Raw genomic sequence first — 14439 nt, 5'->3', positions numbered from 1 at the left:
ACAGGATATGCTAGGGTCATCATAGGTCTCTCTGGGTGTTTCCTGCCTTCTTTCAGTACTCACCACACTTCTCTCCATTTGCTGACTCTGAGACATTGAGGGAGGAGGATGTGTGGAGGGGGGAGCCCAAGAGACCTGGAGTGAACAAGAGAGAAAAACAGCAAGTTGGCAGAGGGCTGAGAGAAATGAGCAGGGAGGAGAAGACAAGCCTGAAACAGTGACAAGCTGAAGACAATATGGAAAGGAAGGAAGGAAGGAAAGAAAGAAGAAAGGAAAGAAGAAAGGAAAGAAGGAAAGAAGGAAGGAAAAAAGGAAAGAAGGAAAGAAAGAAAAAGAAAGAAAGAAAGAAAGGAAGAAAGAAAGGAAGAAAGAAAAAGAAAAAGAAAAGAAAAAGAAAAAGAAAAAGAAAAAGAAAAAGAAAAAGAAAAAGAAAAAGAAAAAGAAAAAGAAAAAGAAAAAGAAAAAGGAAAAAGGCTGGAGAGAGTCAGGCAGAAGGCTGCTGCCCTGGTGTGGTGTTGGTAAGAGACCCCCAAACTCTCATGCTACCAGCAATGGTTTGCAAAACACACTGGACAGGCATCACCTCTCCAGCAGCATGAGCTCTTGAAGCATGCAACAACCTTTCATGGCTTTCTACCAGCACTCATGGCAGGGGTCTGCACTGGAAAACAAGAGGTCCCATTCGTCCTGGCCAACACGGATAGACTATGCTCTAGGATGCTGTTCTGTCTGCTTCTTCCTTTCTTGGTTGAGGAATACTGATGCACAAAATGGCCTGAAAGAACATCTATTCAGGCCATAAAGTTAAGCTTTTCAGTGGGGTAGAAAATGCTTCAAACACAGTTGCTGTGTAACCATAGGCCTGAACCTTAATTAGTGCACACACCTTAGGAACCAATCATTACTTACATGATCACATGCCACTTTTTCCCCCACAAGTTGCAAAAGATTAATTGGCTGAGCAAACCTGGACTTGTTTTATACAGATTCCTTGGACCTCAGCCCAGCTGTTACCCAAGAGAGGTATGCACAGAGCACTCAGCCATGGACTTGTTCTATCAGACTGACCTGCGCAGATCACACAGGGAAGAATTTATCCCACCACACACATTTCAGTGACAATCAGACAGTTTCTGGTAAAAGGCTGTGCTGTAAAAGGGGTTGTCTTTTGTTATGTTTTTTGAGGGGTCTGTGAGGTCGTAGGCAGATTTGTCCCAACAAACCTCCCTGAAAGCAGTTTTTGGTTCTCTTGCCACGAGAAGACCCTGGAGCTGCAGCTGGGAGCTATTTGGCTGGTGTGCCTGACTTTTCTGGTTGCCATACCAGCAACAGGTAAAGATTTGGTCAGAAGAGGGGCTTATCCCACAGTATTCCACTAAATCCTCAGCCAAGGGTTTGCCAGCAGCAGCTGGTGAACTTGGCATGACCTAAAGGGATGTCTGCAGAACTAGCATAGTTGGTACAGGTTACTACACCCACGGTGCAGCATGTACTGAAGCAGATTGGCGTCACTACTTAGCACCCATCTAGGTCAATCTTTCATGTGCTGTAGTATACAATGTAAGTGCACCTAGAGGTGAATGAAGTCCTGGAACTGGCAGATAAGAAGCTAAGCTCTGATGTGCAGGGGATAGGATGGGTCCTTCCCCGTGGATACTAATCTAACTTGGGCTCTCCAATATTTGCATCACTAACCATAGTCACTTAATCCAGGTTTCCCTAAATCTTCTGAAGGCCTTTGTTCCTTGTAAGAAACCCCAGTCTTGCTTGCTCATGGTTGAGAACAGCTTGTTATCAGATAGCGTCCCTGTGTGAATGCAAGCACGGTCACCAGACCCTGCTCACTCAACAAGGGTATGTGCTGTGAAGATGTCAAATTATCAACTCTCTGGTTTCAGGTTTTCCATTACTCAAATGCCCAGGTGTCAGGCAGATTAAAGTAAATAAATACATATACTCACTTGTACCTCTACTACAATCTCAGCCAGGTCCTGAGATTCCTATTGCAACCTATCCTCACATTGTTCCTGCTCCTATTTTGTGGGAGGTAAACCTTAATCTGCTCTTTCTCCCAGGAGCTGCTTTACCCATGTGTTCTGCTTCCTACTGCTGCTGCGTCATCACTTACAAATCATGTTACTGATGCTTATCTTGGCCACAGGCTGCATCCCTTTTCCTTCCCCCCTTTCAGCCTTGCATCCAAAAGCAAGGGAAGAAGTATAGCCAGTGCTGCTCTGCATTCCAGGTCTCAACCTGACCTCCCACGCTCATTTGCTCTTTTCTTACTCTACTCCTGAAGTAAATGGTGTACAAAAGATAAGAGTCATCTTCTCTTCTGTCAAGTAAGTAAGAAAAGGTATTTTCAACAGCTCAACCTGGAGATGCCTTCTTTTTCACTCCCTTGGTAATTTGTCCCATGATTGACTGGTTTCATCCAAGTTTGGCTGTGGGACACCTGCAAGGACAGTTAACTTCCCACAAAAGTCATCCCTCCACCCTCCCCCATAACTGGGGACAAGAGTGATCACACTTCAAATGTCTGCAAGATTTTTTTACTCATGTTTGATCCTTACAGCTGATTTCTTTACCATTGAATGAAATAACACCCAGTGTGCTGTCAAAACAATGTGAACAAGAAAGGCTCTATGGAGGAAGGGAGAATTATGGAGATACATGTGCAGGAAACAGAAGACCTTCATGTAATGTAATTTTAATGCCAAGGCACTGCATTCTTCATTATTTAGCTGGTGGTATTTCTGGATGGAAAGAACCTGCACCTGTATTATCAGTGATGAGACAGATCATCACAAGTTTTTAAAATAAATCTCTCACTCTCTCTGTCACATTCTTCTGAAATGGTGCATATCTTTGAAGCATTTGTTTCTCTGGGAACATGAGGTACCGCCAGAAAACTACTCAGATCACTTATTGCTCCTGAATATTTAGAAATCGTTAACCTTTACCCACTCCACCCAAGGAAACACTGGGAGAGGCTGTAGCATTTTTTTGACTCTTTCACTTCTGCTCCTCCTTTTAACCAGTCATTCTGAGGCATATCTGCTTATGACCAGGCAGCTTTACATGCATTTTATGATCTGGGTTATTCAGCAGAGGTATAAGGATAAGGAAGACACAGTTTTGCTGAGAGGCAGAGCGATCTGTGTTGAAGGCTGTTTCCACTCTGTAAAGCATTAACATATCCAGATGTTACCAGAAATGGTGAATAGGTTCAGTTAAAATGCACAACAGATGCGATTTTTGCCCTAAAGTCATTTAGGGTCAAAAGCCAAACCTATTCCCTCTTCTGCTATTTCATATGAAATTAGAAATGGAAATAATAAAACATATCAAGAGGTTGTTTTCCCTCTATTCCTAACAGACAAAACCCATAGACAGATTTAAGCCCCAAAAAATCCATATACAGTTAAACTTTCCCACTGGGTGATGAGGAGTGGAAGACAAAAGCAGACTTGGTGAATAGCTCGTTATTTCCTGGACTTAGGTCTGAAGATCATTTCCAGATGCACCCAGTTCCCGGCACCACACAGCTGGATCCCACTTGCCTCATGCCCAGTGTGAAGTGGCACTTTGGGCAGCTCAGCCACAGGATTCTGGCTGCAGCCTGCAAAGGGGTAGAAGTCGACATTTGCTCTTCAGTCCTGCCTTCAGGCCACATTAGGACCATGCCAAAGGCAAGATCCTGTCTCTCTTTCATCCCCTACATAAGTTATTAGGAAGAGAAGAGCAGTGTATTCTTGGGGAGTACATGGTTTTGAGAGGGAATTGGTATTAATAATATTGTTGGCAAAATAGCATTATTATTCCAATTTTTTTCAGGGTGTGATTTCAAACAATGGTTAAGTGGGCCAGGTGAAACCCTTGGGATCCTGTTTTGTGTTGGGTAAAACTTTTTGTGAACTAAGCTTGAAATCTAGCAAACAGTTTCAGCCAAAGAGGATAATTCTGAGAAATTGCAGTCAATGCAGTGTGATGATTTCGAAGTGAAATAGCTCAACTTTTCAGTTTGAAACATTTGTTTTTGTTTTGAGGTTTTCCTGCCTGTAATAAATAAAAAGGGGTGAAAAGTTTAAATGCAAAAATGAAGTGTCTTGTTTCAGGTTGAACCAAACACTTTGCTTGATCCAAACTGGAATTTTAGGGTTTTATTGTTTTACCAAGAAAATACAGTTTAATTTCCTGTCAACCCAAAATATTTTTGCAATTGTAGCCTTTCTGTGCTGAATTCAAAAGCCAGTTATTCCTACTGCTCTTTAGGAAAAATTCTTGGGAATTAATATTTTTCTGGGAACTGAGGTGAAGTGTGTGGCGGGAGGGAGAAGGTGATGAGGGAACAGAGCTGAAAATGAAAACTAGCAATTGATGAAGGTCCAACTAGCACTGTAAGGATGGGATTATGACTGAGCAGGTCTTGAAGCCACCCTGAATAGTTATTGTTTTCCATCAGGACAGCAGCTATGGGGCTGGGCTTCTTTGGCACAGCCCAGCTGTTGGCCAGCTGAGCACTGCTGCTCTGCTCATTATGCCCCGTACGCAAGAACCTGCTGCTGCTTGTGGTCCTGCTACCACCAGCACCTGGCCTGTTTCCCTGACCCATTCCCAACTTTAGCTCTGCACCCAATGTAACATGTTTTCCTACTGACCATGTGGGTTTGACCCCCAGAAAACAGGGTGGCTGCATTTGGACTGCAGGCTATGTGGAGTGCATATGTGTGTTGGTATGTGGGAAACAACTGTATGTTCTGCTTTATCGTTTTAGTTGGCCTGATTGGCAGATATAAAGCGAACATTTTCACATTAATATCTATTGGGGCAGAAGTCTCTTCAGCTTGCAGTCTCTGCAGGAGTAGTACAGCTCAATGCAGCTGTCCCAAAAAGGAAGTGTCACAATCTCTCACCACAAGTGATAAAGTGAGTAAAGGTATTGGTGGCACCAACTGTAGCCAGATCCTCTGGAGAGCTGAGGATAAATACTTTTAAGCAAAAGCCTGACTGTGGGACTGCACTGCAGCTCAAATGTGTTTCAGAGCTCACTTTCAACTGATGAAGTATTTGGGATTATGCATTACCCTGTAGGGTACAAAGAATGGCATACTTCTCAAGTGAATTCAGCCAGCGGCATTGTAATTACGCTAATTACACCGTGGCCTTCAGTTAGGGGAACAAGTTGCTGCTATGCTTGCATGCATTATGCAGCACTGTAATATATGCCACGGTATTTCTGAATGTGTGTAACCCATATTTTCCTCTTCCTATACTTCTCCATGATGGTCCAAAGGTAGAAATATTACTACCTCCATATGCTCCTTCTCATTTATTTTACCCTGGTCAGATTGTCATCTGGACCTGGGAAGGAAAGGGATAATTTTTTGAGCCTTTCCTCTAGTAGCAAGAGTCCCTCTGTGTGTCTGTGTCTGTGTGTCTGTGTGTCTGTGTGTCTGTTTCACACAAGATCCTATCTACCAGAGGAGTTAGGGCCATCCTGCTCCATGGGTAATGTCCCCACTACATTAGCCAAGAGGAACCTTTCCCCCAGCTGAGGCTGAGCTTGTCTCAGTTGGAAGCCAGACTCTAGCTATCTCACAAATTACCATGTTAAAGAAATCTTTACAGAGCGAGGTGTTGGTAAACAAGAGTTTGCCGCTCCTATGATTCACTGCCTTCTTACGCACCTTAAGAGCAGATTTCTCCAACCTCTTATGGCTGCAGGGAACCACAGACATAGTGGAACCAGTGCCCTCCTGTAGGCATCCCCTCAAAGCATGTGAGGCTGCAGACAGCATTTTATGTGGCAGCAGAGGTCAGGGGAAAAATACATGTGGCTCTTTGTCAAGGTGGGGGAGGGATCCTCAGGAGGTCCTGAGCAGGGTCCAAAGCACGTTAGATAGTTGTCCTGTGAGAGCCTTGCAGGAGTGGCCACAGCTGCAGCAGAGAGGAGGGAAGGCAGCCAAGCACCTCTGGGCAGGCGGGCAGGGCGGGTGTGTGGGCAGGGAAGGGCGAGGCAGGCAGACTGAGCTTCCAGACGAGCCTGGCCCAAGGCTCCCTCAGGGAACTCCAGCAAGCCTCTCACATTCGATGTGCTCTGGTTTTCCTCTCCAGCAAAGGAGAAGACCTAGTGCTCTTCGTTTCATCATTGGCATCATGAAACTTCAACCCATGGAGGTCCTACTGTAAACCCCCTAATCACATAAATGGACAGTGACACGTGCAATTGGCTCCTAAAACCACAGTGTGCTCATGCTGGAGAAGGAAGCCCTGAGAATATATACTCTATCTGTACAGCTTCACCTTGCATCTCCATGCTAAAGCAAGCAGCACATGATGGTCGCTGGTTCTTGAAAGCGATATAGTCACATCAGTGTGGCACTGAGCCTAGCTAATTAGCCTTTCTTGGCAGGTCTAATTAGCCTGGGCAGGGAGTCACACTGATACAGTTGTACTTTCATAGGTTCCAGCTCTTGCTTGGTCCCAGTCGGTGCATGTATCTGCATCGTATACACGCCATGGTGCAGACATCTCACCAATGCTTCCTGGCATTGGAGCCCAGGACCCTGGCGGCAAAACCTATGGAGAGGCCAGCTGAGGACTGAGGAGAATAGCTGGATCTGGCAGCCTGAAATGTTACTTCTTTTTTTCTGAGACAAATTTTTGGAAGAAAAGAGAAAATAAAAAAGTCATGGAGACTTTTCTCTGCTTTTCTGACTTGCTGCAATGATTTCTGAAAATACCTCATGCCCTGGGGTCCCAGATGAGGTCAGACACCTGTGCTCTGCTCAAACCCTTTGTGAGATGGAGAAGTGTCTCTGAGATCGGGGTCTCTCAGTAGATGGCAACCCTAATAATAATGTGAGTCTGTGCATTCCCTTCTCATCCCTTACTATAGGCTTTGTCCATTTTTTGGACTGAGAATTAGACGGGTCTCCATTTGTTATCAGCTAAGACTTAGTCTTGTTTTGGCTGTAACTGCTGCTGTGGCACAGAGTCGAGATGGTCTCTGTGTGATCCTAGTGTTCAGTCTAACTCAAGGAGGGCAAAAATCAAAGGTGAGAAATGAAAGCTGGGTCCTCCTGCGGCAAGGCTCAACATGGGGGACAGCTGGAGGAAAAAATACTAGAATCAGTTGACAGAGAAAGGAAGAGGTAGAGACAAAGATGCGGCAAAGATGGGGCTAGCAGCAGAGGCAGGGATCCAGATGGCCACCCTCCTAGATCAACATTGCAGACATGAGAATTGAAAGGAGAAACTGTCACAAAAGTAAACAGCATAAGAGAGAGGGACGTACTGTAATGCTTGGACTGGCTGTTGTCCAGGTGTCCACCCTCTTATCACACAACACACTCAGACATAGGATCAGGTCCCAAGCATCTGTGCCCAAAGCACCTAATGAGTGTTTCCAGGATGAACTGAGAGGCAGTGCAAGGGAGAGGGGTGGGAAGGAGGCTTTCAAGCACGTGGCAGGCTGCCTGGCCAACACAGCATGTGGCAAGGAGGAAAGACATGAAACAAAAGCCTTCCTGCAGGAGCAGAGGAAAAAGACCCACTGCTGACAGAAATGAAACAACATAGCCTGCTGTGGAGGCCAGAGCTCCTGGGGCAGGCTGGGCCAATAGTTGTAAAAACAGTTTTGAAGTAGGAAATGTAACATGACTACAAATTGCCTCGCTTCGCCCATCCAATCCCGACCTCCCACCACATGTAACAGGACACCAAACAGCATGGCCCTGAGTTGGCAGAGCTATAGGCTGGTCCCACCTGCACTGGCGTGGGGCACCCACCGGAGAGCTTGGCAACCCCACCCCTCCATCTCTTCCCAATACACACAACTGCCCCAAATAGAAATATTCCCAACACCAGCATTGCCCTCTCCCTGGCCTTGGGGAAGCTGGATTTTTTTGCAGGCTATCTGCCAAAACGAACAATAATACTGTACCGTTAATTCCCACCAGGGCCCTACTCACAATGGCTAAACTGGACAGATAATTTACAACTGATATATCTGTTATGGAGACAGGACACAGGTATTTTTACCAACAGGTCATCTAAGCCCCAGAACAGAGTCAAAACACATGGTGAAAAATACATTTTCCTTCTGTTTCCATGCAGGCTGTGACAGAGCTTTTGGCTGGGCAGCACGATGGTAGAGAACTGCAAGTTTTGTAGTTGCAGCTCTGGTATTGCTTAATCTTCGTCTTCTGTTTCAGTGGGTCTTTTTACCAAAATATTTGCTGTGAATAGGAAGCAAAGGGAAAAAAGTTGACTGGAAAGGGTTTCTGCTACACTGTTTACAAACTTTGCACTTTCTTCACAGCCGCAGAAGTTAGAGATGGAAAAGCCATATTAAGTCATAAAGGCTGAACTTTTCTAAGGCTTTTAAATAACTTATCACTCTGACAAATTACCAGAGAAATTTCTAGGGAAATTCTGTGTGGCAATTTCAGATTTTGCAGCCCACCAAAGTCTTTTCCATACCATCCCCACAGCAGCTACAGCTAAGAAATCAGGCAATGAACTGTGACTGCTGAAGTGGTCTCAGCCTCCTGCTGCTGACTGCTCTAGGAAAAAGCAGGTGCTGAGACATGGAAACATAGGAGGAGTGGAAGTAACTTAGGTTGGTCTTCTCCACATCTATCAAAGCTTGTTGAGGCTTTAATGTCCACATAAAAAGTGACCTGTGGTGTCGTGCAGGACCATCAGAGGTCTAATTCTAGGCTGAAATCACTCAAGGCCAGGTTTGCAAAGGAAATTGGACATATATATAAGCAGGTAGGACTCGAGGAAGACTTGTAAAAACTCCCGTCAGACTAGACACTCAACTGTCATTAAAATGCAGAGGAGGCAGACACAGGGGAAGCAAAAGCAATGCAGTATGTATTTTCTACAGTAGAACAATTCAGAAGCTGTTTAGCAGCTTTTTATCATTTTCTCCTCCCTCTTAAATTTATTCTTCTTCATTCCTTCTTTCCCAGGATTTCCTCTCCCTCAAAGACCACTTCTATTTTCTTCACAGCACTTTGTTTTGACATGGAAGTTCACTGTTCATTGAAATAGAACAAAGACATTGTCGACTCAATCTTGCCTGGCATTTCTAACATCACTATTTTGGAAAGTAGTGCTGCACAGCTGATGAGATTGATCTGTATTTGTTGATTCTGTGAGCTGTTTAGACACCATCTCAGATGACAAAGGTACAGTCAGGCCTCTGTTGTCATGGTCTTGGGAAAGGCTATGCTCACGGGAATCTTCGACTTGAAGTGTTAGTCAGCTAACATGGGATGTGTTTTGCCTGACCTTGGGTGTCAGTGTGACATTGAGGCTAGGCTGGATGTTCTGTTTCAGTGGAGTTACCTATCTCTACAGGTAACTCCATTGGAGACTCTGTATATTTAGACTTCTTTGACAACATGAACTTACTTTTTCAGAGGAAACATCCCTTTCAACTTGGTCCTTCTTTTATATTTAGCTCTTACATATCAAAAAACACATGATGAACAGATGCACCTAAAGAAGGTGAAATGTGTTGATACTACTGGAAGGAAATAATATTAGTATTCTTGAACTACACCTATGTGAGAATTGAAATTTTCTACTCGGTGCCTGTATGGGGAAGTCACTTGTGACATGTAGGTCTTTCGTAGCACCCTATCCCTCTGAAACCTTGGAAGGAGCAAGTCATGGAACTGGCAGACTTGTCTTACTACTGGGACAGGAGAACCTGAACACAGATTTCACAAGCAAATGAGGGATGGTGTAATGAGTCCACAACAGCTCAGTGCCCCGTGTTATGAGAGGACGATATTAATCCCAAGGAAACATGGCATCTTTTTTCTCATCTTGCTCTTGCTGTAGAGGGCAAAGTCCTGGCCCAGCAGTGTGGTCACCAACTCACAGAAATGACTTTCCTCTGTCCCTGCTTCATCTGTGCTGCCTGTTGCTTGAGCAGTGTGAGAGGGGAGAAGCCACTGCCCTCGCTATGTCCCAAACTGCTTTTGTACCATCAACTTGCTGACGTGAACCCCTAAATGAGGGCCCTGGAGGAAAATGCTTTTTCTGACTCACTTTGTTCAGAGGTCAGAGAAACTAATGTGGTGGGATAGAGAGTATCAAAGGAAGAATGGAAGATAAAGGGTAAGTGGGTACAAATTATTTCATTATGAACTTTCCATGAAATAGCGAGGGTAGAGCTGGGGATGGGAGGATATTAATTTATAGCAGAATGTTGTTATTGCAGCCCTTCTTCAACCAGTCATGTTACAGGAAGATAAATAAAGCCCAAGCCAAATCTTTCCCTAGGCTAAGCCCACTAGCTTGCAGATTTATGTGCAACTTATATCCAGTCTAATAATTCCACTGTGTGACTGACCGAAAGTCTTCCCTTGCAGGGTAGGATGTTGTTAAAGGCACCAATATTCGGAACTTTAGCACAGCAGGACACTGCCTGATGAGGTCGTTAGTAAATTTCAGTGGCCAAAAGCAACTTGTTGATCTCTGTGAACGCATGGCTTGCAGCACTGGATATGGGGCTATTTCACAGTACAGCAAACATGAGGCTTTTTTTGTCAGTCACCAGAAAAGGCAGGCTCTGTTTGTTTGGCTAGAAAGTGCTTACACTAGCTTATTTTTTTCCTCTGAAACTGAACTTTCCTAGCTCTATATGGGAGGGCTTTTTTCCAGGCTTTTTAAAGTAATATCAGTATTATGGCTAATGAGGCAGTGGAAAGCAAGCTGGTCCATTCACTGTAGCTAATGACTCCATTCCCGTGAGCCTAATCAAAGATTTGTACATTTAATTGCTGTCAAGTCAGCTCTAGCCACCTGCCATTTCTGCCACACCTGAGCTCCCTTCTTCGTGGCCTGCGATTCTAAATGAGTCCATCTCTTTTTCTAAGGGAAGGAAAACAGAGCTGCCAAGCAACTCTGAAATGGTGCTTTACCCATAGAGCAAAGATCAAACAGTCTGCTTTGTCACTGAGCAATATATGTGTTAACTGACTGTGGCACAGATTTTTCAAAAATTTATTAGTCTCATATTGGAGGTCGAGGATGTGAGAAATACACTCTTGTCTGGACATATCCTGGACTTGAAACAGACTTCTGTCAGAGGCGAAAGTGATTTTTGTTGGCTTACCACTGAACAAAGTTGAACTACGTTTATTTTTGGTTTTCTCTGATGGAAAGTAACACTGAGGCCATTATTCCACTTCTGCAGTGGACTGATGCAGTATTTTGACCAACCTTTGTCCTCAGCATCACGATTCCTAAACATCCTGCCTTCTCCATAGGGAATTCATGCAGGAAATGTTTTGGGGCCCTGTTCACTTGAATGTAAGAGATAACTCCTGTTCATTGTTCCAGGGGGAAAAAAAAAGAAAAAAAAAAAAAAAAGGAAAAAACCCCAGTTTTTTCTAGCAGATTGTGAAAAAAATTGTTCTTCGTGATCTTAGGCAGATCAACTTACCTCAGTCCAGGTAAATGTGACTCCTAAGAGTCATATATCTAGTGCCATGTATTTCTTCAAACATATTTCCAGATAAATTTTTGAAGTTGTTAGGAAATATACAGTCTATGAAGTCACACTGAAACAGTATTGGTTTTTAATTAACTGCTCATTTTTTAGCCTGGTTTCCTAGTGAAATGAGAATTATACAATCATGCGTTGTCATCAGTCTCTCTGGTCATCCCTCACCAACTGTTTTTCTATTCTTGACCAAACTGAACCCTAGATAAAAAAGGAAAATGAACGTGAGAGAGCAATGTTACTGTTTCAAAAACGTAAGTACCCAGGTGGAGGTGCGAAAGTCCACAAATATTTGCTATGAATGGCCCAAGTAGAGGAAATCTGGCAAATGAATTCATATGTTGTCAGCAAAAGAAGAGAGACGATACGGGTGCCCCAGCCACAGCAAAAAAAATTAGTTGAAGATGACCATACACCACAAAACACAGATTTGTGGAATATGAGGCATCACTGATACTTATTCTCACATAACTACTTCATTTCCTTTCTCTACCCATCACAGAAAGCAAAGATATGTAAGATCTATGAATGGATACAATGAGATTTTTGCTAGCAGCTTGGTCCAAATGCAAGCTGACAGTTTTTTCCCCCATTGTGATGATGTGGAAAGGCTTTATAATAACTTTTAATGCAATTTACTCCAACTTTAGGAGCTCTTCCTCTGCCAGAAGAGTTTAATTGGCCATGAAGTCCTGTGAGTTTTTGCATTGTGAGTTGACAGATGCATAGATTAATTTACCAGGAAAAACAAAGAATAAATTAAAGGGTCTGAAAACAATTGAAGGGTCTATAGCTATTTGTATCAGTCTGAGAGCTTAGAAATAAATTCTGATGCTCATTTTGCTATATGGCTAACCACTATTTTACTTCACTGCAATGCAAACCTAAAGAGAACTTAACTTTTTGACCATTTCTGTGATAATGTGTTTAAAATTTCTTGTCAGAGTATCCTACAATGTCTTCAGGAAAAAAAAAAAGCTTCCCTGTGGGAAGGCATCTTTTCCTTTCCTCTGAGCTGTCAGGTAACAGAAATTCACATATGCATGGAGGTGAAAACAGATGCAAAGGTTGTCTAGAGTGCTACCAGGATAAATTCTGTAATGCCTGACACCTAGGTTAGCCATGCGAGCCACCTCATAAAGATATAAACTCCTGGGTTTCTATGCTTTCATGTATTACTGAAACAGACCAGAAAAGGGAGAGGTCAGCAACTCTTTCCATCAATGGTTGGAGCATCTTACTAGACATGGGAGAACTATGCTGTGCAAGTGCAAGTCCTTGAACTACCTGAAAAGGTTTCAAAAGATGTCTCATTTTCTAAGGAGAATAATGAATGTGAGGCTGGGGATTCTTGCACCTCACCTCCATTTCTTCACACATAGAATGCTCAAAGCAGTCCCTTATCTTGATGGTTTAAGCCTTTCTTTATAAAGGAGGAACTGGGAGTTCAACTTATTTTTGCTTGGCTACATTCAGAGTGAGATTTCTAGCTAGTTAGCTAAAGCATGTAAGAAGGGAATAAGGTAAGTAGTACTTTTCCTTCAGTGGCACTCTGAGCAGCTGTCTCTGAATCTTGCATGGGTTCCAGCCTGATCAGCCTAGGGGAGGATGTTCAGAGTATGCCTCACTGGGTCAGCAATCCTGGGGAAATATCAGAGGAACCTCTATCTCTTGGCTGCCAGTTGGGTTTAGGCTGAGTGAGGTGTCGAGATATTCCAGCAGCTGCTTTGCTTTTGCCTGAACCTCTCTGGAGTATGCCTCCATGTATCCACATGCTAACAAGGAGCCTGGCTCCCTGCTGCTGATTCAATGGTTCCCAGGAATGCTACCAAAGGTGGAACTGAGCCATGACATGGAACACTGAAGTTCCTCCTAGTGTATGCAAGGCCATAGTGTTTTCAATGCTACTGCAATGTAATAATGACAGCGTTTATGAGGAGGCATCTTTTCACATACTCAGTTACAGGACAGAGGTCTTTGACCTTTCTCAGAACTGTCTTGCCAAACCTATTACCACAAGACCTTTGTGGGATTCATGGAAGGGCTAGACAGTGATCTTGTGTAATTGGGAGCCCTCCAGTCTGCTTCTTTTGATCTGTATGTGCAGTGTGTAGGTGTGGAGCTATTTAGGACTTTGAGATGAGTGAGGCAGTATTCATAGGAGGAGCTTCCCAAATTACAGAGGGTGCACATAGAGCTGAACAGAGACTGTAAGTAGATTCAGGCCCTTCTCCTTTTCCACAAGTCACATCAACTCCAGTCATTAATTAATGTACTAAAGGCAGAACACAGCTTCACCATGGCCTCTCTGGGAAGGTCTGAGCACTGGGAAAGAGGTCATGCCAACCACACCTGGGTTATGAGTGAGGATCTGTTGCTTTCTACAGCAAATCTGTCCATAGAGTCTCATTCTTGCTTGCTTTTATCTTCATAAAGGATTCATAACTGGGAACACAGAATATGTAAATACCCTGAGCTAGCAGTGAAGAAGACCTTGACAGAAGGAAAATATGAAAGGGCCTAAATGAACTTCTGCCTTGCCTGTTGCGGAGATAAGTGCCTCTGGATGCAGGTTCCCTTTAGGAATGTTCCTGGACCAGGGGAGCCAGAGAGCTGACTCAAAGTTGCCACAAATCACCCCAGATATCCTCAGCCTATCTGATACTCATGAATAGAGAGAGCTCTCAGAAGCTGACTAGGGCATTCAGAAGAAATTGGGGGGACCTTCTTCCCCTACTGAGTCCCTGGTCAGTTGGACACATTCTCCCCTGCTTGTCCAAAACAGTGTAGGACCAATTGCACAAAAAGGAAATGCAGCTCCAGTGGGCCGTCTGAGCCAGGAGTGTCAATAGTGACCTGTGAGGATGAGAAAAATCGGGAGCAAACACCAATGATATGTTGGACCG

This window comes from Corapipo altera, unplaced genomic scaffold (assembly GCF_003945725.1).
Source record: "Corapipo altera isolate COAL_440 unplaced genomic scaffold, ASM394572v1 0, whole genome shotgun sequence".
Classification (NCBI taxonomy): Eukaryota; Metazoa; Chordata; class Aves; order Passeriformes; family Pipridae; genus Corapipo; species Corapipo altera.
Note: the sequence above shows the minus strand (reverse complement) of the source record.